The 22,695-nt window shown below is 45.9% G+C and overlaps 1 protein-coding gene across 3 annotated transcripts in view; it reads right to left on the reverse strand.

Moving 5' to 3' along the window:
• LDLRAD3 (low density lipoprotein receptor class A domain containing 3) overlaps positions 1–22,695 on the reverse strand; it is a 222,268-nt gene that overhangs the window by 168,250 nt on the left and 31,323 nt on the right. The window contains exon 1 of one of the 3 annotated variants that reach the window (XM_081062971.1): positions 13,674–13,780. The exons of the other annotated variants lie outside the window; for them this stretch is intronic. The gene's annotated coding sequence lies outside the window, so the exon portion shown is untranslated. Of the gene's footprint in view, positions 1–13,673; positions 13,781–22,695 lie in introns of those variants that run through there. 3 annotated transcript variants of the gene reach the window in all.

Raw genomic sequence — 22,695 nt, forward strand, 5'->3', positions numbered from 1 at the left:
GGATGGATGGATGGATAGAACCTTCACCTCTGGATTATCTTGAGCTTAAACCAATAATTCTTCATGGCTCAAAATACGAAATTCAAATGTAGCCCAATACCTTAGACCATCACCTCAGCAGGTAAGAGCTTGCCTCTAGAACTCCTGGGCACGAGGACTCTGTGTATGCCATGGGCTGTCACCAATATCTGACAAAGCTGCCTGGGAAACAAATCCAACATTCTGCAATGACCCATGTTCTCAGAGCCAGCGCATAAGAAACCAAGTTGGACAAAGGTTATAAGGAAGAGGAACCTGGCCTGGGTGCACCTGGTCGCTGAAAACACCCACAAAAGTCAGCCCTCTATTTCTGCTCTGCCTTAGGCTGGAGGCAGTCCCAGTCAAGCCTTCAGGCCTCCATCCACAGAGAGGTTGATTTCGCCTCTCCCCGCCGTGAATCCCAAACCATCAGCACCCTACACTTGGCCTTTGTTTGTTTCTTCCTGTATCCAGGGAGTAGTGACAGCTGCACCAAAGACAGCGGCATTTTGGGCTGGGACTGTCATGCAGGGAAGCCAGCCCTGTGTTACAGGAAGCAGCGAGGGTGGTCTGGCCGAATGAAGGGGCCTAACGGGCTTCGGTCAAGGGCCTGCCTCTGTCATCAATGGCCATGGAGTATGGGGAGCCTGGCCCCCGGCGACCCCCACTCCTGGCAGGCCTGGCATCCTCTGGACAAACAGCCCCAATGGTGTGTTTACCAATATGGAAGGTGGCAACGCTCCAGGGGCTTTGGACATGACAAGAAGAACACTGGCTCCACAGGAACCTGCCAAGAGAATTTAGGGAGCAACACCGATCTAGGAAACGCCAGCAGAATAAAGAAACATAATGAACCAGAACTGCCAACACAGCTCAAGAGACTCTCCCTGTGTCTTTTGTTGATCGGGTACCTTTATGCTGAAGACATGAGAGACCACGGTGTTTAAGAGAAACAAGACAAAGGATCCAGCTTCTCACTGAATGTCGGCGATAATCAGCTCCGACAGGAACCAACCCCTGCCTGGCACCGCTCACTTTCCACTTCACATCACAACATACCCTGTGCTGCATAAATGATAATTCATTTACAGACATCTGGGACTCTCCAGCCAGGAGAAAAATCCCACCTAATTAAATAAAAACAAAATGGAAAACCAAAGCCTTGAACCATGCCAAAAATAAAAAACTAAATTAAAAAAGATGGAACCACTTGATCTTTCACGGAGCTTTCTAGCCAGGATGCCAATCAAGATGATTTTTTTTCTGAATGTATCTTTTAAAACAATCCTCTGTATCCCTAATCGCAAAGAACTCCTTAAAAATCCGTAAGAAAATTACAAACCAACCAAGAGAAAAATGGATAAAGGAAATCAACAAGCATGTCACAAAAAATAAAGACGGCTAATAAACAAATGAAAAGATGCGCAACCTCACTGGTAGTTAAAGAAATGCAAGTGGAAATGCCATTTTTTAAAGTAATCGGATCAGCAAAAGTTACAACGATGGGTAATATCATGAGCTGGCGTAGATGTGAGGAAACTGGCCTCTCCTCCTGTGGGTGAGAACGTGAATTAGTGCACCGTCTGTGGCCCTTTGGCAGTACCCAGCACTGTTTATTACAAGCTTACCTCTGGACTCCCCAATTCCATTTCTAGGAATCTATCCTTAGGAATATATAAATGCATAGAGAAACAGGTAGAAGGCTATTTTTCCCTTTGCATCATTATTTGTAAAAGCTCAAAAGAACTTAAATATCTATCAAGAGGGAGATGGGTAAATGGGATATTACCTATCCGTACTAACCTCTGGCCCCATTGCAGGGATTCTTCCATGGCAGTGCATTCTGGAACCCAGGAGCCAGAGGCAGGGAGGAGACTGAAGAACAGGATGTATGGCATAATCCATTTCTGTTTCTCTCTAGAGATGTAGGTGATAATATGTAGGCACCAGTGTTTACATTTACATCTGCAGTGTCCTAGAACATACACTCTGAGCGAAGGAATTGAAAAGCCCAAGAGTAACCAAGATGATTTGGAAGAGGGATTGCACAGCACTGCTCATTATCAAAACACACACACACACACACACACACACACACACTCCTTTAAATGTAAGGGGAAAAAAGCCAATAGGGAAAGGTCATCCTATTCACTAATTTACAAAACAGACAAAGCATTCCTTAAAACTTAAGAGAAACAAGTTTGGGTAAGAGTACTTTTACATAGTTATGAAACTAACAGTCCCAAATGTTGGCCCAAACTAAAAATTTTTTTGAAAAAAATTATGAATAGGGAATCATTTGAGAAAACCTGTGGTTTCATAATTATTCTGGGAAGTTGCCTAAAGGCTACAATCCCTTTTATTCCCCTTTAGAACATAAATATATTCTACAAAAGAGGCTATGAGTCCCCTTTCCCAGACCACATGTCCCCTCCCTCCTGCCCCACAAGAGGCCCCCACCCCCGTGGCCTGGGTGGGAGAGCTGGGGGCCCTGACTCTGATTAAGGGATCTGAATTTAATTTGTCCTCTGTAAGGAATGCGGCATGTTTCTCCAAGGCTTGCTTGCGCTCGCTGTCAGCCCACAATTATAGCTTGCGGGACTCCTGCTTCCAAGCTACTGGATCTTCCAGGTGGCATCGGGCCACACTTTCTGCTGGAAGACAAAAGAGCTCATTCAAGGGCGCCGGGAGAGAGTGCCCAAGCCTGGAGTCCAAGGCTGGTGGGGCGTCTGGTTGCCAAGGTTTCAGAGCTGTCCTCACAATCTAAGTGGGTGGAGGGTCATCCCACAACCCACCTCCTGGAAAAAGGGGTGGAAATGAGATGTTTTTAATGTTGAGCAAAAGGAGCCAGACACTTTTATTCTTGCCAGTTCCACACCAGGCAAAAGTCATCTATGATGGTGGGAGTCAGGATGGGAGGTGGGGGGATCAGATGGGGGCATAATGAAGGCTCTGGGGTGTGGGTCATGCTCTGGTTCTTGATCTGAGCACTGGTTCCCCAGATGTGTTTATGTCATGAAACTGCATGGAGCGCCACACTTAACATCTGTGCACTTTTCAGTGTATATATTAAATTTCTATAAAAAGTTGACTCAAATAATTAAAGAAAACCTTTGTATGTGTAGCTGGCTCATAGGCATCTTCTCTATCCATTCCAGACTGACTCTCTCCTTTCTTCCTTCTGCAGCCTGAGCCACCAGCCAACTAACTCACTGGGCTAAGTCACGCCACATCCAACAGTCCACACTGCCACAACCTGGTGACAGGTGGGGGACTGGCAGTGTGAGGAGGAAGGAACGGCCAGCATTTATTTTTAACTGATTTACTCATTTTTCCCTAATATCAAAGTAGTCCCACCCTTCCCCGCCCCCTCTCCCCCGTGCCCAAAATGGCATCAGCCACACCCTGATAAGCCCCAAGCATGCAAAGTTCTCAGGCCTGGCACAAGACTCTGCGGTCCCAGTAGAACCCAGCTGAAGAACAAGCCTCCGGGAAGCATTTGGAAAATTCTGCATGGCTGCTCCAGCTCTCATTCCAAAATGGGTCTGAATCGGGGGTGGAACTCTACTTCTAGAAGTCAGTGCCATCTTTTGTTCCCTTCCACCTTACTCCCCAAACCCCTCTGGGGTTATTCTTGGCTATCAGGGATATCAGGGGTCTTCCATGAACTTTGCCATGCGGCTAGTGTGGGAGTCCCCCTCTCCATTTGTTCAAAAAAAGGTGGGGTGTTTTTTTTTGTCTTTGACAAAAAGAAAAATACAAAGTTTATCAAAAATTATACACAGAGAAAAAAGCAATCCAGCATGACTTCCATTCGATGAACTCACAAATTAGGCAACTGAGCACAGATCTCTGTCCGAGACCAAGTGAGAAGTCTGATTGGCTCCGCGTGCTACAATCACTGTTTCAGGAAGGCACTGCCAGGTCAATACCACCACTGCCCAGAGGCGCAGGGATGGAGCCTCAGCTCTGGGAAAGGAAGGTTGCTCTTAGTTCACCAGCAAGGCGGCTGCCCCCTCCTCAGAGCAAGGAGCAGGCGAGGAAAACCCCCAAGCCTGCATGGGGGGTCTGATTTTACAAGCACTCCCGCTGTCCCCGGGAGTACCTGCTCACTGCTGTAGGTTGCACCCTTCCAGAGACTTTGACTCGTACAACAGGGACCATCATTCCACATGACGCTGTTACAGCATTGTCATTAAGGCCAGGTTACTAATACCATCCATTTGTGTTCCCTACACAGATGCATTACATTCCTGTCAAGCACCCTCTGTCTGTCCCTGTCTGTCTCTCTGTCTCTCCCCAGAGCAGCTTCTTGTGTCCCCACAAAACAGCTTCTGTTCAAACTTCAGCCCAAAGCAACTCAATTTCCTGACGCCTCCCCCACCCCAGAAAAAATCCCAAACGTGGTGTAAACATGGAAAGGCCTGCACAAAGCTGAGAGCAGGGAGGCCATGAGGTGTGAAAGGAAGACCTCAGGCCACACTCACCAGGCCCAAGAATCACGTACCCACCGTTCAGCAGCAAGTCACAGATCCAAAGATCATACCAGGAAAGCCCGAAAACGTGAAAAACAACCGAAGACTTTAAAACAAAACAAAACAGTGTCTTTACTAAGGGGAAAAAAATGGTGTGCCAGCCAACTCCCCCCTTGCATTAGCTCTCTTCCAGTGCCTTGCAGGTCCCAGCAGACACACACAAACACGGGGAAGAGAGCCATGGAGGCCTCCTGACCAGGAGGTCTCAACATACTGATCAGGGGGAGGCAGGAAGACCTCAAGTAACAACCACTGTGACTACCCCAACTCCTCACAGAAGGAAGAGCCTCAGACACACTCCCGTGGGAGTTACAAACTCAGGAGGAGAACATAGATTTTCCAAAGAAACAGACATCAGTCCTTCGAAGCCCCTATTTACAAGCAAGCTCCTAAGAGGAGCTGCTAACAAGCACATAATTTCAGGAAAAATGTTTATTTTTACCAAACTCCCCTATGAATCATGCACTATTCCTCAGGACTTCTTAACGAACAAGAAAGAAGCTCAGAAACATTTAGAAAACAAAACATTACTCAGAATGTCTATACAAATAAATAAGAACAGCATTTCTATTTCTAAATATGCCAAAAAAAAAGTCATCTATGGGCAAGCCAACATATACATAGCAGACCTTTTTATATTTCAAAATTAACAAGTGACTTCAGAACTATAATGGAGAAACAAGAATTTAAACATGGCATGAATATCCACTTTCTGTCCCCCAAGCACCAGGGTTTTTGTTTTTTTTTTCCTTTCCACCTTTTCCACCCACAGTTTTTCTCCTGTTTCAAAATTCCCAGAGGTTCAGTCTTTAAACGGTACTCAGAATTCCTAACCTCTAGTGAATATGGAAGGAAGAATTCCTAAACTTAGACTTTTAGAGGGAAGACAATCATTAAATATACTAATGAAAATCAATAATAAGAAACCGCCATCCAGGACAACAGCAACAAAAAAGCAACTTTAGACAGTTAGGCAGACTATGCGTAACAATGACAGGAGCAGGACACCACTCAAACTTAGAAGTGACGCCTGCCTTTGTGGAGAACCCACCATGCCTGAGGGCCTGCACTGGTACTTTGTTATTTCATCCACACTGCATCCCCAGTGAGTAGCTTTATCTCCATATTACAGATGAAGAAACTGAGGGCAAGATGACAAAGCAGTCAATGAGAAGTAGGATGAAAATCAAGGTCTATCTGGCTCCCCAAAGCACTCTTTCTTCTCTACCACCACCGTGTTCCCAAAACAGCTAAAACGGTGACCCTTATTATGAAGAACCCATAAACTACAATCACTATGGTTCTTTCTCCACCCTTTTTTTTTTCCAATTTAAAAAAAAATTTTCAATTAAAGTTGACATACAATATTCTATTAGTTTCAGGGGTACAACACAGTGATTTGACATTTATATAACTTACGAAGTCATCATTCCAATAAATCCAGTGCCAATCTGTCACCATAGTTATTATAAGCCTGCTGACTACATCCCTACGCTGTACTTTACAGCCACATGACTATTTTGTAACTACCAATTTGTACTTCTAATCCCTTCACCTTTCTCACCCATCCAAACCCCCTCCCATTTGGCAACTTCTCCATCCTTTCAAAGTCATAATTTGAGTACTATTGGAATAGCGGAACTTCTGATACACAAATCCTCACTTAATTATACATCTGAAGTGTTGGGGGACCATCCAAGTGTGAAACTGGCCCACCTGGGCAACCACTGTGTTCTCACTACTCAAACACTTGAGCCAATGTTCTCCTTGACAATGACCTTTTGCCACTGCCATTCAGTCCACAGAACAAGATACTTACGATACTGATATTTAGAATCTACCCACTGCCTACTGTGTGCTGTCTTGTGGTAAGCATTCATTCCACGAACTGATTCATTCATCCACACAAAAAAGACTTACTGAGCACCTGGTATACTCAGCCAGTGGGGAAATGTAAGGGTTGAGCACATTCAAAGCCTACAGTTGACTAGAAGAGAGGCGTGTGACCCTAAACAGCTATCAGTATACAAGTTCAAGTTATAAAGACCATAAGAAAGGTGTAGGAACTGGAATGCAGGAATCACTGACGACGGAGACAGTTACTCCAGGAAAGCCGCCGTGGAATGGTTTTCAACCAAGCTGGTCTTGCAGGGTGGGTGAAATGCAGGCCTGCATTCCAAAGGAAATGGTAAGCTAAGTGAAGACATAAAAGCAAAGGGTCATGAAGAAGAATAAGGGACAGAAGTCTGAGAAAAGCTTTTAACAGCCAGACTGTGGAGTCTGGACTTTACTTTGTACACAGAAAAAAACCAACAGCATCGGTTTTGAGCAAGGGAGTGACATGCGGTGAGGAATGCGTCAGATAGGTTAACCTGGCAGCCCTACGCAGAAAAACACTGGGGTGGGGAAACAGTAAGAGAATGTGATTTGGAAGCTGTTGAAAAAGTTTAGGCACCTATTCACCTATTTGGGAATCAAGGAGTGAAGCCCTACTTTATCAACTCCAACATATATTCCTTCCTTCTCACAAGCAACATTACGAAAGGCTGGTCAAACTTTAAGTAAATATATTGAGTCTCTTTTTGAGTATTTGCTGAAGGAGGAGACATCCAAAGCCATCAATCTCTGGCTTTGGAAAACAGCAGATGGTCTTTTTGGCAGTAGACCCGCTGACCTACTTCCATGTTTCACTCAGGCTAATGTATTTTTTCAGCCTGCACCATTTGAGCAAGGGCAGGCAATCCCAAAAGGTAACAACCCAGGAAGCCACCCTGGGCTCCAAATTTGAGCATGCGGCTAACACAGACACAAAAACATTCGAGTAGATTCCATCTTCAGGCTCCTATGCTGGTGACACTGTGGGGTCCTGAGCACTCTATAAACAATTCTGGCCGGTTTCCCTCCAAGCTTCAAAACCCAGAAGACAACCACAGAGATTAAAAAAAAAAAGAAAAAAGAAAAAAGAAAGCAAGGCGCGGAATCAGATAATAAGTAGTAAGTGGCTATGTAGGCATAGAGCTGGAAAATTCCTGATAACTGGTTACAGATTTCTGGAAAACCACTCCTTTGTAAGGCAAATAAAACCACCTTTTTGAAAACTGTATTTTTTTCCCTAGACCTGCCTTTCGATGTGCTCCTTTCCGCAATAATAATAAAGGAGCTCTTGTAGGAGTTGAGGTGGTGACTCATTGCATTTTCTGCATGGATTAAATGTCTGCTACTTTCTGTAAGCAAATCAATAACAGAGTGAATGGCACTGGCATATGCATTTCAGCAACACCAAACCCACTTGTGAGGGGGCACAGAAAGAATTATAACAGGGGCGGGAGACCCATTCTTTCCTAAAGAGTTTCATTTTATCCTCCCAATTCCACTTTACACCTTTTAACAGAAAACCTTTGGCAACGGGGAAAATCCATCTCTATTCCAACGGAAACTAATTTTTTAGGTATGTAAGTGAAAAATAATGCAGGACATTCTTCTATACTTTTTTTCTTAGCCTTGTTGTCAGCCAGGTGACCAGGACAGCCAACCCAATCCTGCAAATGCAATTCATCAAAAGCCTTGCCAAGGACGACGGCTCGCAAATCCGTGGACCTAAACTGTAGTTGGAGAAGCATTTGATTTCATGAAACAAAAAGGTCAATCTCAGAGCCCAAAAGGCAGTTTCCTAGGAAGTGATAAGGAAATGATAAGGAATGCCAAGATAAGGAAATGAACTCTTCAGGGAAATTCTGGGAAGAAAAAGGTAGAAGGAGCCACAGAGAGGAGTTGGGGAAAAGATGGACATGAGAACAGTACAAAATCCATTTCACTGGACACCGGGAAGCAGGATGGAGTGATGGTGTGTACTTAGGCCTTGATCTCAAGAATTGGAGAAGGCAGAAAAAAAAAATACAGTGGAGGGAGGTTTCTGGCCTAGTGAGCCCCATGTGGAAAAAACGGAAGGGGAGAGAATAGTCAATCAAGAGAAACAAAAACACTGCACAAACTATATTCATAACCAAAGTTGTAAGAGATTGCTACAATCGCCACAGTTGTTCATTCTGCTGTAAAAACATGTTTATAAAAATAAGGCTTCAGTGGAAATAGAAGTCCAAACTGGAAAGCCTACGAGGAAAACAAAGCAGTACTTCTAACTCACACAGCACAGTTCCCTGCAGAAAGAAAATGAATAAGAACAGATTCATTTCTTATGAAGACAAAATAAAGATCTCAATTCTCCTGAACACGCCTATTACTATTTCGTCTTTCCCTGTTGCAGTGTACCAGCCCATATAAATTTAGGAGGAGGAGACACACACATACACACACGCATACATGTACAGACTATTCATTTGTGCTCACCTCGCACAACTGGGAAAGCCACAAATTGTCCATGTAGTTACAAACCCAATCTTGCAATAGGAGCATTTAAAGTTCTGGTCCCAGACTACAACCAACTCCTGAGGGAAAGAATTTCTCTCTCTCTCTCTCTCTCTCTCTCTCTCTCTCTCTCTCTCTCTCTCCCTGTCCCTCTCGATTAAAAATTCCTCCTTATATTTTTCAAGCCTTGAGGAGGACCCAAGGCCAAATAAGAAAGCGGCCCTCTTCGAAGAGCCCTGGCGCTGGAATGAGTGAGTTTTTCTTCGGCTACAAGCCCACGCTCATCGACAGTACCAACTGCATCCAGTCCAATCAATGGGCATTTCAGGCCTCAGACTACACACACAACTGGCTTTCTGAAAGGACAGGATTCTCCCCAATTTGTTTACCAGTTCTGTCTGGTTTGTGTAGCCCAACTTCTTTACAACGGATAAATAATGTGCCCCCCTCCCCAAATGTAAATGGCACTGATGATAATGACCACTTATTGATTGTTCTCCATATGCCAGATGCCTTTACACACATCTAATATTTATAACAGCTTTAATCAAAGGACTCATTAGCTCCATTTCACAAACGAGAAGAGGCGGCTCAGGGAGGTTAAAAAAAAACAAAACAAAAACAGTCTGCCCCAGGTAGCATGGAGTAATCAAAGGTCTGGGATTTACACCAGGGCTGAATCTGCTATACTTCGTTTTATCTGCTGCTGGATTCTTTCATCAGGCCACAGAAACACAACCATGGGAAAACCCACCTTCCTCCCACCACCCCACTGAACAAGAAGCCTGCATGTCAGCCCACAAGATTCTTCTGCAGGTTTCCCCAAACAGAAAATTTATGAGGATTTTACAAAAATCACTGGTCTGCAGAGGCTGCGAAGTGACTTCCAGTTTTAAAAACGAACAAGAATCTCCCCAGAGCCGATTATTAGGGCTGATACAGCTCATAAAACAGACCATAAAACTATTTCTGTTATATTAGTTCTGTGTTTTCCTTCTCCAGAGGCCTGTCAGAGGGGAGCTGCTGCTGCGATGCCTGCCTTCCCAAGGCCCGTGGTCCAACCAGGCCCAGGAAAGCCTAGACTTGTGTCTTGGCCTCGTCTCTTCCCCGCCCTTGTCAGAGCCTCTCAAGTTTGTACAAAGGAAACATCATTAACCAGCCTCCTCTTCAGGATCTCAGATGGGTCCCAGGAGCCAGCTCTAATTTACTTAAATGATTGAGATCTGTCTCCCAGTTACTCAATCCTGCAACACCAGCCAGCAGATATAATTGCAAAGCAGGTAGGCTAGACTCACCAATCTGCCGATTCAGTGCCAGCAAACGTTGCAAATTACAGGGTATAAATTTAGCAGGGTGGGTCCTGACACACATTCCTGCAAATTTACATGTTCCCTGGCTTGGAGAAAGTACATTAATTACTCCGGGAGCATGCACTACTTCCACTTACTTGGAGCTTTCGGGAGAGCTGCAAGCCACTCAAAGCCATCGACGAAGATTAAAGCATAAATAAATAATGCCTGATGGGGAGGTGGAACTTCTCCAATGGTCTTGGGCTGAGAATTGTTACCTTTCTCCCCACAGATTGAGAGAGAGTCGCTGAGGCCCCCTGCGTGGCGTCTGAGGTTGCACTGACCCAAATGGAGACATGACTATGGGACAGGCAGGGCTGCAAACTCTGGGCAGGGGGGTGTCACAGCACCGCCTTCCTCCCTCCAGAGCTACAAGTGTTGCTCCCCCTGCAAGAAGAAGGGGGCGCCAGGCTGGATGCAGCCAGAAGTGAGGTCCACAGACTCAAGCCCGTCAGATTTCACCCCGTGTAACAGAGTCCTCTCCACAGGCCGGGCACCAAGCGAAGTACCCCAAACCTGCATCTTTCTATGATCCTTCGCTACAGCCACACAGGGGAGGAAGGAACCAGTGCCAACTTTACAGAGGAGGAAACCGAGGCTCGGACAGTTAAATACCTTGCCCAAGGTCACACAATCAGACAGTAGTGGAACCAGGTGTGTGTGACTCTCCAACTCATGCTCTTCACCCCCAGGAGCTACAGCAGCCAGCTGAGGTGCAGCCAGCCCCAGCTGCTCGTCGGGGCCCTGGGGAAGGAGACAGCACCCCACACTGATTCAGCCTCCTGTGTCCCGGGGAACACAGCTCAGTGCTTTCACCAAGGCTGTTCCATGTGCTTCTCAGAATGACTCTGGGACATGTCCCATCCTTTTGATTGCACCATGAGAAAACCAGTCTGAGAAAGTCAAGATCATCCAGATAGCAAGTAGCAGAGCCAAAGTTCTAACCCATCATTTTCCTCCTAAATTCAAGGCTTCTCCCTTGGGAAGGGGAGTGAGGAGGCCGTTCTCAAACCACAGCTGTAATGGACACTCGTAGGTTAAGTTACTCAGCGTCCTTGTCTCCTGCTTTCTTGGAATTACTTCCCGCTCAATGGCTACAACATCAAAGGACCATAATCAGGGGTCCTACGCTCTCCAGCCAAAGGCAGCAGTGATGTGACTAAAGCTGAACGAAGATGCCGCCCTGTTGCTGGAGTGGGACTCTTGAGAACAGGGTTCAAGACACTGAAAACATCCCGTTCCTTCCAAGAAGCAGGATGTGACGGGACTCTTCTTACTCTAAGACCAAATCTCTGACTCCACTCAATTTGGAAAGCTCACTGGCCTGCTGACTGAAGGGATTTCCATTTCAGCAAGAAAGCAAGGCTGAGAAAACACAGGTAATAATGGAGGCAAAGCAACACACAACTTCCATAAAACTGAGTGTAGTCTACACGTCCACAGAAAAAGGGTAATAGAAGAGAACGTGGCCGGCTTGCAGAGGGGACGTGTTCAGTCTGACAGGAGCAACTGCCTGGACCAGCCAGGTAAGTGAAGATCAGGCCTGGCTATCACAAGAATGCCCTGTCACAGCCAGATCGCTGTCTCATCACATCTAATATTGATAGGGCATTTCCTCTCAGTAATAATCATTGGGTGGATTAATTAAACTTGGAATTCTTGAGTACTCAAGGTTATGACCTCAATCCCAACTTCAGGAAATTGCACATTCTTTGTCTTAATTGGAAATGTGTATGGTTTTACCTAATAAAAATGTGTGTGGTAACCTAATAACACATGCAAGGTTACTCTCGACCAGAAAGCCACTAAATAAAGTTGACCTGGGTGTATAGGACACGGCTGTCCTTACATTAATCAATCTGGAGGACAACTGCAAGCTTCTGTTGCATAAACACCACGTCATCACTGAGGTGGTCCCTCTCTAATTCTTTTCTACTATAAAGCTGAGAAGTAATGGGGTAAGTGTACCATTGGGGCGTGACCCACCTCAGGAAGCCAAAATAAAAGTCACTGGAAAGCCATTCATTTGGAGCAGCATTTCTGACCTCCTGAGACCCTTCCTGTGAGGTGAGTCTCATCGTCCTGAAGCCAGGTGAGATTCTGGTGGACCTCCCCCATGGGGGAGGGGCCTGATAACTGGAATGGGAAGAGCCAATGTGACCCTAAGTGGGTGCTAAGACAAAGAGCCAGAGCTAAACAAACAAAAACAGGCACCAAGAGGAGACAGCGCTCACTCACTAGGGGTATCAGTGTGGCCGTCGGGAATGATCTTGTACGTCTCCCCAGTCAAGGCAGTAACAGGAACAGAATAACGCAGTACTAGCTACTCCAGCTGTTAATGGCATGATGAGGATGACACAGGAAGAAGTGACAACATGCCCGAAGCAGTGAGCGACCAGGCTGCCGCCCCGTAGGAGTTGTGCCAGGTAACTAACTGTCTCTGCTCCTGCCCGTTCAACACGGAGGAGGGCAGGAATGGGTGTGGAACTTCTGGGAATTTTCTAACCAAAAGAAATGACAATCGATGTGCACAAATAATAGCTAGAAACATGTTGTCCACGGTGATGCTTATAATAAACAAAAACTGGGAAACAACACAAATGCCCCAAAGTAGGGCGTGGTCCAAAAAGTTATGGAACATCTACTGAACAGAATTTCATACGGCCATTAAAACCGGTGTGCAAGACCTGGTGGCCCGGCAGAAGAAGAACTTTTCCTAAGGAAGAGTAGCCAAGTCAAGAGGGACACTGTGTGGTTTCAAAAAAATCAGTATTAGAATAGAAAGCCTAAATTGGGAGACAAACAACATACAAGCTTTTGCTCTCACAGATTACAAAAAAGCAAAGCTAATAAGCTATATTGACCACTAGAGCTGGGGTAAAGAAGACTGAGGATAAACTAAAATAAAAATGTTTTAGTGAATAGAAAAATGTTCAGCATGTGGAAAATGAAAAAAGTTCAATTTAAAACTTATCCACACACACATGTATATAACATGTCTGAAAGGATAGTACACCAATTTTTTTCTGAATGGAAGGATAACTGATTTTTGTTTTCTGCTTTCTGATCAACTGTATCTTCAACAAATAACAATAAGAATAGCAATAGTTATTTCTCAGAATTTTAATGAAAGTGGAGATCATCCCAGAACCAAACTGTCAAAGAGTCAATCAAAATAGGCTGAGCTTTATCTCTAGAGAGGCAGTTTTCCCTAATAACTCAAAGATATTTGTTGATAAAGAAACTGCCTAGTAACGCATAAACAGAGCTCATTGTTTAAATAAATCCCCCACAGAATCTTTCTCTAATAAGTGACATCTTAATGTGTGACTTTACAATGTAATAGATACTTTGCATTTCAAACATGTCTACATGACACTTAAATCACAGAACATTATGGACTTACATCTGTAGAGTCCGACTGGAAGATGACCCCCTTCTCTTCTCTTCAAGAGTCATTTTTCTCTGCAAGCTGTCTTTCCAACTGAAGTCTGCTTTTCCCGGCATCTTCCTGATTAAGAAGGTACCACTGAACAGCTAGAACACACAGCCCTCAAGCCTGGGTAAACCAGTTCTACCACTTCAACAACCATCGTTCGCGAGGTAAGGGCTCCCTTAGGATGTGAGTGTCCACATCCCGTCCTCACCAGCTGCTACTGCTTCACTCAGGCTCTGATTCATCCCCCTGGCCCCCCCCCCAGCTCTGACCCTCATCCACTCAGCCCGGACCATGACAGCAGCTTCCCACCCAATCTCGGGGTGCCCAAGCTCTTTCCCCCTCAGTCACTTTTTACGCTGAGGACAGATCACGTCACTATCTCTACTTCATGTCTCCCCAGCTCCTGCATCCAAAACCCCACTGGCTAGAACATCCATGCCCTGCATGACCCAGGTTCCATATCCTTCTCTACTTGTATCATCCAGGATATTCCTCCCCACAAACTAAGTTTCGGACATCCCACATAATCTCGCATTCTCTCAATTCTCTACACACACTTGTTAACAACGTAAAATATTTCAAGCATGTATAGATTTTAACATAATAGACTTTCGTGCACCCAGACCCCCAAATTCACAAACGTTAACATTTCATCATGTTCCGTATCTTTTTTAAGGAACACAATACCACTGAGATGGGCGGTGGACAGCACCCTCCCACCCATCGTCATCCCAATCTCTTTCCACTTTCGCCAGAGATAACTTCAATCCTGGTGCATGTCTTCTTTCTATGCTTTCTATTTTTACCACATGTATAATTCAATAGTAGACAGACAGACAGACAGACAGAGAGATAGATACCGTGTTTCCCCGAGAAAATAAGACCTAACCAGAAAATAAGCCCTAGCATGATTTTTCAGGATGACATCACCTGAACATACGCCCTAATGCATCTTTCGGAGCAAACCTTAATATAAGGCCCGGGCTTATTTTCGGGGAAACACGGTAGATAGACGGACAGACAGATACATGTAGTGCTGTTGTGTGTGGTTTTAAAATAAATGCAAGTGAAATACACTGTATAGACCCTTTTCCCCACTCTAAATTTCCCAATAGGTTTATCCATGTCGGTGTGTGGAGACCTAGCCGAGTCACTTTCGTGGCCACATAGCTCTCTGCTTCATGACAGTGCCGTCCCCTCAGATGGACCATGAGGCCATTTTCGACACTGCACTATCACAAACAGCTGCAGTGAACACCCTCGGACCAGTCCGTCCCTGTGGGCACATGCCGACATTCTCTGGAGCGGCAACGCAGGGTCCAGAGGACACAGGGCTAACCCTTCCCAGGTATTCTGTGCCCAGGGCCCCTGGGAAGCAGGTCACCATTGTCACTTGTGCTGGACCCTGATCACTGCTGACTGAACCACAGGGGGCCACTGATCCAAGATGGGGTGACATGCATGGTGTGGTCAGAACAGGTGAACAGGTGGCACACCTCCCTCCCCCTGGGTCTTTACAGTTAGGGCACAGGCTGGCCAGGGAACCATGGGAGCTGTGCTAGGGGAGCCTGAAGGAGACGTGGGGCTGAAATGGCATGGTCACGAAGCCTTGCAGAAGCAGTGGGTAGGGAGGAGACACGGTGGGCAGGTAAAGAGAAGCCAAGGACGCCGAGGAGAAACCACGCAGGGTCGAGAGAGACGGGAGAGGAGCAGCCTCAGTTCTGGAGAAGCTCCTGGCTCCATTCCAGGCGCTTGAGGAGTAGCTCTGCTTTACAGTCCTTTAAAGGTCATCTGGCTGATTCATCAGAGAGGACATCCTTCAAGGATCCATTAATATCGCCTCTGCCACAAAGCCTTCCTCAATCCAACCGATGGACAGCTTCACTCCTTCCCCCGTGCTCCAGCATTTCCCTGCCTCTCTCCAGTAATTCTACTGCCTTCAGTAGTAGGCTGTACCCACTTAACTGACTCCAAGTCTGTCCTCTGCACAAGTTTGTAAGGGCCACACCGACGGGCACACACATCTGCCATTAGTCTGTCTGTTGTGCAATGCCAAGCCAAGGGCTTTGCACACAGTATGTGCTCAGTCAGTGTTTCACGACTGAATACAAGCTGTGAGCTCCTTAGGAGCAGGGTCCGTGTCGTCTCCATTTTCACCATATAGCCAGGGCTTTCCAGTGTCAGGTACAGATTACCTGTGTGCTGAACGAATGACTGAAATATGGGCCCCCGTGAGCAAACGCATCTGCCTGAACTACTCTCCCAGCGCTTATACCACTGATCAAATTTCAAAGTGGAGGTGACCAGGCCCAAGGATAATTTATCTCCCTAAAGACGCTAAGCATCAGTTAAATTGCTGTATTTAATAGGGCCTGACTTCGATGGGCCATTTTGAACAAAAGCAATAACTGCTCCAGTAATGAGCCTACTTTAAATTGCTATTACTATTACTACACTAAATCCAAAGGATTCCTTGAACCATGAGACCAAGGCTCCAATTAAGAGATCTGCTGCCTTTACAAACCACAGGTCCTAGACTCGCACTTCTGACCTCCCTGGAACCGGCGAGGATATTTTCCCAGTTTATCCAGGATAACCCTCTCGAAAGGTTCATTCTAGAATTGTTTTTTGGTTTTGGTGTTTGAGCCCACCAAGTCTAAGCGATTGCACATAGTTGAGCACACCAGCCTGATAAGGAAACTGGCAGGAAGGCCTCAGAGGATCAGTCTAGTATTAAGTGTGTTTATTCTGTTTCTTGGATGCATCCAATACTTATTAGCCCCTGGGAACATTTGCAAGCATCAAAGAAGAGGGAGGGCAAAGGCCTTCATTGGCCACCACAGACTGTAATCGCTAACAGACAAAATGAACAAAAGGCACACACATACGAAACCTGATGACAAAGGAATCTGTACCACTAAACATCAGCTCAGAGGGCTTCAGTTCAAAAGGGAGTGGAAAACATCTCCTCAGCGTGAGTACTTCTGGGAATAGACAGAGACTTAGCAGGTCCACTCTTACGTACTGTGACTGCCCTCCTACAGCGGACATCCTTGAGGTCACCTGGGAGAGTCAGCTCTCTTCTGAGCAGACCTGCAAACCTGAAAAGGCAGCACACGTCCAGGTCCCGCTGCCATGGAGCCTTCTCTAAACTTAACATCTTCAGCCATTCATCAGATGATAAGTGAAGGGAACCCAGTGGTAGAAGCACGAGCTCCAGAGTCAGCCAGACCTGAATCAGGGCGTGGCCCCAGTACTTGGTCGCTGTGAACCTTGAGAAAGGTGCATGACTTGCTGGAGCCTCAGCTTTCTGACCTGTCCCACGGGGCTAAGAAAAGTTGCCACCTCGTCATAAAAATAGCGATCATTTTTCGAGCACGTATAACGGGCCGTTGTGTATGCCAAGTGCTATGCATGGGTCGCCTTATTTCAGCTGCCATCTCATTAGGTGAGGACATTACCATCCTTCTTTGATAGATGAGGAAACTGAAGCTTAGAAAGGGGGACACTACATTCCCAGGGGTACACGGTGCGTAAATAGAGCAGCCAGGTCTTGAGGCAGATCTGCCACATCGCAGCAGCATCTTCGCCCGTATGCTGAGATGTTGGGCAAGTTTGAGTGTGACTTCAAACCAAAAATGATGAACTGTGACCATGTGACTAAGTTTTATTCGTACCCGTTGCTTCGATTGCCCTCAGCGTGCTCCTCGCCCCCGGCCCTCTCAGTCAGGCCAGAAAGGGCAGCAGTTCTTGATCAACAAACAGGCCTCCACCCACACAGGAACCACGCACACTGGAGCCTCTCCACTGTCATGAAAACCAGCCAATGGCAGATTTCCCTCCTAGGTACACAAGGGGCCCTGGGACCCCCCGACAGGCCAGCCCTGTGGAAGGAAGGACAGGCTGCTCCCCCTCCCACCACGGCTCCCGCCACGGCCAGCTCAGACCCCTAACTCAACAAGAGGTTTTCTGTCCCTGAGGTGGGCCCCTTTTACCAGCATGAAATTTGCAACGGGAGGGAGAAAAGAAAACCTTGAAATCCACAGGAGAGTCCTTTTTAACACGGGAAACGGTCCTGCTGGGAAGAAGCAAATATTTATGTAAATCATTAACTAAGGAGGTAAGAGTGTTCTGTCCAATATTGAGCAAAACTTGGTGAATAAGTAGCCCTGGCCGTGTAAGGGCCTCTCGCGGACGTGGGAGGGGCAGGAGGCCTGAATGGACTCCTAAGTCCTCAGCGACAAGCACAGCAGAGAACACACCTCGCACCTACACCAACCCAGGATCATTTGGGTACATCCACTCCCCATCCTTGACCCCAGCGACTTCTCTTGCCTCGGCATCTCAGGCCAGGCTGTGTACTCAGGGCACAACTAATTAGTGCCAATCAACCGGCAACTTCCAGAGCTGGAGGGGAACCCAGCTCCTCTTTTCTCCCTCATTTCCTGTATTTTCCAAATATTCTATTTATCCCCTGCCTCAATTTGTACTTTCCATAGAAGGGATGGAAGCCTGGCAGCTAGGAATTTCTAGTTTTCGCTCTGCAATGCTCAGAAAATCACATCTTTGCCTGAAAATAAACAAATGGGGCTTCCTGTGTAAGCTGTGGTCATGCGGTGTGTCATGCACTGAATACTGTAATCAATGCAAAACCAGGCAGCCAACCCTTCTCTGTGTCCGGAGCTGTCCTCACTACTCCAGACCCCCCCGCGATCGTGTGTACAGGGAGGCTGTTCAGTGCCAGTACCTTTTTTTGAACCCCAACATTCTACTCAATCTTTTAAAAGAACACCCAGCCTCTTGGCCAGCACAGTGGAATAGGCGTCGAGACTACCCAGTTGGTAATCTCAACTCAGTCCCTGATAAACTGTGTAACTTTGAACCCACTTCTTAAGCTCTGGAACTTGTTTTCTTCATCTGTAAAATGGAGAGGAATCCCTAAAAGAGGATCGATGTTGTGGGCCACGTCCAGCATCTTTTTAAACACATGGAATGGAACAGATTGGAATAAATCAGAATGTCTGGACATGGAAAGAGTAGGTTTTGATTCAACTTTATATAAATGTTCTAGTTTGTAATGTAAATTTGATTTTTAACAGATTTATTGGGATATAATTCACATGTCCTATAAATCATCCATTTAAAGTGTAAAACTCAATGGCTTTTACTATGTTCAGAGCTACACAACCATCATCTCAACCAATTTTAGGACATTTTATCACCCCAAAAGGAAACCCCATACCCACTGGCAGTCACTCCCTATTTTTCCCAAACCCCCACCTTAGGCTGCCACCAATCTACTTTCTGTCTTCATGGATTTACCTTCTCTGGATATTTCATATAAACAGAATCATACAACAATGTGGTCTTTTGTGACTGGCTTCTTTCATTTAGTATAATGTTTTCAAGGTTCGGTCATGTTGTAGCATGTAGAACTTCGTTCCTTTTTACGGTTGAATAATATTCTATTGCCTGTGTGTAACACATTTATTTATCCATTCATCCACGAATGGATACCTGGGTTGTTTCCACTATGGGTCTATTGCGAATAACGGGGTCTATTGAACCATTCACGTACAAATGTGTGTGGACACATAAATGTGTTTCTATGGGTCACTGTCCACAAAGTCTGAAGCCAACAGGCCACAGATTAGAGAGGAAGTTACGCCATTCTGTGGTTTTCTTTCTTTTAAAATCAATTCATGGACTTTCACTTCGGAAAAGGAAATAAATAAAGGTCATCAAATCAAAGTCGTGTTCCTATTGACACAGCCACCAGGGATCTGTGACCAAAAGTGCTTTACTATCATCTTGAAGAAAATGTCATTTCAGAGAATTTCAACCGTTGGAATACGCATCGTTGCTATCCAAACAGATTCCGGAAGGGGGGGAAGATTCCATGATAGGAGCTGCTGAACAGTCAGTAGAAGTCAGTTACGGGTAAATTTCCTTGTTTAAGCCAGCTCCAAGATGGATCCAATTCTAAGATGTAAATTCCTGCAGTGCAAGGTTTCCAGACACAAGGACACTCACAAAATATATTCAGAAGCCACTAGGAGCCCCTTCCACCACACACACACACACACACACACACACACACACACAAATTCAATTTATGAACTGCTCCTTATGAAATCTGACTCCTACAATTGAGGCTACTAAAGAGCTGATGTCAGAGGAGTGACAATGGGCAGAAGCAGTTCCTTCCACCAGCAAACCTGCATTAATAATTCAGCCGTTAACAGCCACGTAACCAAAGAAGCTTGAGAGGGACGGCTCTGCAGCCTGGGACACTGGGAATATCTCCATGGTCGCCCCTTTTTCTTTCAAAATCAGAGTCCTTGAAGAACTTGCCATCCTCAGAGAGAGGGAAGGTGACAAATGTGCGGAAAAAATACAATTCCTATATGCCTTCAAGTTATGGCCCTCACAAAGTCTGCAAAATATGATAAACCATTATAGGTTTTTCCTGTCTCCCCTGCCTTGGCCACAATTAATTTTGCCGTGTTCGCGTGTAATATGGAATGTAATCTATGGAGGTGGGAGATTTAGAGCCCTCATTGCCTTGCAGTGAATAAGCTTCTGCGGTTTGGAGCCCAGAGGTAAAAGAAGCAATAACGACAGGCCTCATTTTGGAGAACCATTTGTGTACATTTTCTGTTTTGCATCGTCGAGCTAGACAAAAGTGCCTGAAGGAAACCATGACAGCACTGGGTAAAGTCACTCAAAATCCAAATGCCAAACGTATGCTGTAATTGAGATGCACGGCAGCTCTTACACATACCCTAGAAGGGGATCGTATTGCAAATAAAAGTTGCGCGTCACCAAAAGAAACAACGGAAAATGCTCTGGTTTTATTGATACTATAACCTCAAATACAGCAAAATTCAGTTAGGAAGTTCCACGTAGGTTTTCCCAGAGACTCCGAAGGGTAATAAAAACTATTATTTTCTGAAGGCCTAGTATATGTGCCCAGTGTTAGCACTTTACATCTATGCCATTGTAGTGAATAAAATGGTGTCCCCTCAAGAGACATGTTTAAGTTCTAACCTCGGGTACCTGTGACTGTGACCTCATTTGGAATAAAAGGTCTTTGCAGATGCCATCAAGCTACGAAGAGGCCATACTGGATCAGCGTGCCCTAATCCCCTGCTTGGCATCGTTATAAGAGAGAACTGTGGACACAGACACAGGAGAAGGCCATAGGAAGATAGTGGCCGACAGTGCCGTGACGCATCGACAAGCCAAGGAACGCCAAGGACTGCCAGCGACCACCGGAAGCCAGGACAGAGGCCCGGAGCAGACGGAACCTCAGAGCCTCCAGAAGGAACCACCCCTTCGCACATGTTGATTTTGGACTTCTGGCCTCCAGAACTGTGAGAGAACAAATTCCGGTTGTTTTAAGCCACCCAGTTTGCGGTAATTTGTTACAGCAGCCCTGAGAAATTAATACGGCTGTCAATAAAATCCTTACAGCTACCCTGAGAGCTAGGTATTTTCACCCCCCATTTTATAGATGAGAACACAGGCTCAGGAACACTAAGTAACTAAGTTCAAGATCATATAGAAAGCAAGTGGAGGCACCAGGATTCAGGCTCAGGCTGTCTAACTCTTCACTAAATCCCGTGCCCTAACAACGAGCTAACAGGCACCAAATTTTGCCATTGTATCGTATCTCTAGAGTGGTTTTCCCATGAGAAGGTTTCAAGAAGATCCCTTAAAAATGCAATGACTTTGGTCTTTTCCTGCTAACAAAATACAGTCATTTGTCATAGTTCTTGACCCACCTCCACCATATGAGGCATGAACACTGTGCAAGCATACAACTCTACCAGCAAGATAATTCTAACAGAAGCAGCACTGCCAATCAGACCAAAACTTGGAGCAGATTTTAAATTCCCCATTCTTTCAACTCCACCAACACCTGCTAAGCACTCACAAAGTGTGAGGAAGAGGGCCCAGAATGAGAGATAAACACAGTCCCTGACTTTGAGAAGCTCTGGCCTTCATTTTCTCATCAAGTAAATGGGTCCAACACTATCATGCCTGAGCTTACTTGGCCTCGAGGAACTCATCACCAACAGGTGTCCTCTGTTATTGGTGGCACAGTGGTACTCATCTGACATTCCACCTGTACCACCCCCACCGTCCCCATTTCCCAGGTTAGGTAGCGCCACATGACTAGTTTTGGCCAACAGACTGGCGAAAGTGACACGTATCATTTTCGAGGTAAAGAACAGAAGAGCGGCACATGACAACTCTTACAGAGTCTTCCCTTGCTATGCCAGTGTTCCAGGTGTGGAGCCTGGGTCAGTCTGGGACGAAGTAACCACGAGGAGTAGAAAGCCCTCTCCATTCCTGCCACCCCACTTGCAGGGGTCTGAGGAAGTAAAGAACAGGATCTTATGTGCTGAACCAATGGACTGTGGGTTACTTTCCTAGGGCTGTCTGACAAATTACCACAAACTGGCTGCTTATGACAACAGAAATTTATTCTCTCGCCATTCTGGAGGACAGACGTCCAAAACCAATAGGGTGTCGATAGGGTGTTTCCTACTGGAGGCCCCGAGGGAGACTCTATTCCGTGCCTCTGTCCCAGCTTCTGTGGCTGTCAGCAATCCCGGGCGTTCCTTGGCTTGGGATACATCGCTCCAATCTGCCTCTGTCTTCACACAGCCCTCTTCTTGATGTCTTCTCTTCTTATACGGACACATGTCGTTAGATTTAGGCGCCACCTGGATAATCCAGGACATCATCTCAAGATCCTTAACTTAATTACATCTGAAAAAACCTTTTTCTAAATAATAGCACATTCACAGGTTCCAGGTAGACATATCTTTTGGGGAGGCCACCATTCAACTCACTACACCCGACTACAGGGGCCTAAGCATTACCATCAGGAAGGTAAGCTAGCCATTCAGCGCACCAGCCAAATAACGCCAGCAGGTGCATGAAGTTTATTTTATGGATAAAGGGAGAGAGCTGTAAC

Source organism: Rhinolophus hipposideros (genome assembly GCF_964194185.1).
Source record: "Rhinolophus hipposideros genome assembly, chromosome: 10".
NCBI lineage: Eukaryota > Metazoa > Chordata > Mammalia > Chiroptera > Rhinolophidae > Rhinolophus > Rhinolophus hipposideros.